Below are 1,608 nucleotides of genomic sequence, written 5' to 3'. Positions count from 1 at the left end.
AAGAACGTCTCAATCTGTAGTTAGTCTTCGGCATTGGACGCAAACGATTATTATTGGAAGTAAATCGGGTAGCTCTTTCAGAAATATTGCCGTTGCCCGAAGAAATGTACAGAATCAGGCCGTTTTCGACCACTCACTTAGCATCATCCTCAAATTCTAAGGGTGGCTTCTTGCAACGCGCAAATGTACTCAGAAAAGCCCAACCATCCTGCGAACAGAACTTTGGCTTTGCCTCAGCACAACCACGCAAAGAAGCCCTCTCTACAAATAGAGGTTACACAGTGCTGAGAAATCTAACAATTCTATTCCAATTCTAACATCTTAACGGTCAAATGACCACGAAGGAAGCATGTACCTTTCAGACAGCAACGAAATGGCCACGTTGAAATTGAATATTTCAAATGCTTCTGAGAAAGAGCGTAGCTAAGGGGAAAGGGAGCACATCGGGAAGTGCCCCCCCCCCCTCTATCCCCGAAAAATATTCCTCACTACGCGACTGCTTCTAAGATAGACAGTTCTGGAAGATAAATTTGTACACTTCAAGAGACCCTAACAAAGTGTAATTAAATTTTACAACATGGTTGAGGTTCATTATGACACCAGCACAAATGAGAAGGCCACACACAGACACACACACAGGTCAGGACACTGTCCTGCATATTTTTTTTTCTCAGTATATTGCTGTCACCGTAACCGTCGTGGTTGCTCAGTGGCTATGGTGTTGGGCTGCTGAGCACGAGGTCGCGGGATGGAATCCCGGCCACGGCGGCCGCATTCCTATGGGGGCGAAATGCGAAAACACCCGTGTACTTAGATTTAGGTGAACGTTAAAGAACTCCAGGTGGTCAAAATTTCCGGAGTCCTGCACTACGGCGTGCCTCATAATCAGAAAGTGGTTTTGGCACGTAAAACCTCATAATTTAATATTGCTGTCACCACGTGCTGTTGTTGTAATCGCCTTTCAGGAAAAGATGTTTTCAAAAGCAAACATGAGCCAGATACTAGTGTATGGTGCTAAGTACTACCCTACTATTTCCTTTCACCTTCCCTTTCTCGTTTAGGCACCTCCATCCTAAGTGAGATGCATCGCACAAGCTGCCTTTCAAGGTCTCCAATCACTTTTCTACTCCTCCATGGTGTAGGTACTGCAATAACGCAGTGAAACGCACCAAAAAAAGACTTTGAAGTGAAACACTACATATATGCAATCACTCCAGAGTGCGATGTAACGCTGCTACAAACTTGATCACTAAAGGTGATGTGAACTCTAAGTGTATGAGCCAAAATTACACCAGTATCACACGAACTAGAGATGGAGGAAACGAATGTATGGGTGCTAGTTAGTCCTAAATTGGCGCGTTCCATTCTGCGAGTACAATACAGTGCTTTACTGCGCAACCACAAGAATCCATTCAAACTCTGCTGCGAGACATAAGCACAAGAGGTTAAGAATAGTTTCAGAGAACATGGTGGATTCACTCTTATTGTTAAATGTATACCAGGTGTTTAGGCAAAGAATGCCAAGCATTCCTAAACGCACTGCAGTTGTGATAAGTGATATGTTTAATCAGCAAAGTGTTATTCATGGCTATATACAGCACAAAATAG

Source organism: Dermacentor variabilis, chromosome 6 (assembly GCF_050947875.1).
Source record: "Dermacentor variabilis isolate Ectoservices chromosome 6, ASM5094787v1, whole genome shotgun sequence".
In the NCBI taxonomy this organism is placed as follows: Eukaryota; Metazoa; Arthropoda; class Arachnida; order Ixodida; family Ixodidae; genus Dermacentor; species Dermacentor variabilis.
This window is presented reverse-complemented; position numbering follows the sequence as displayed.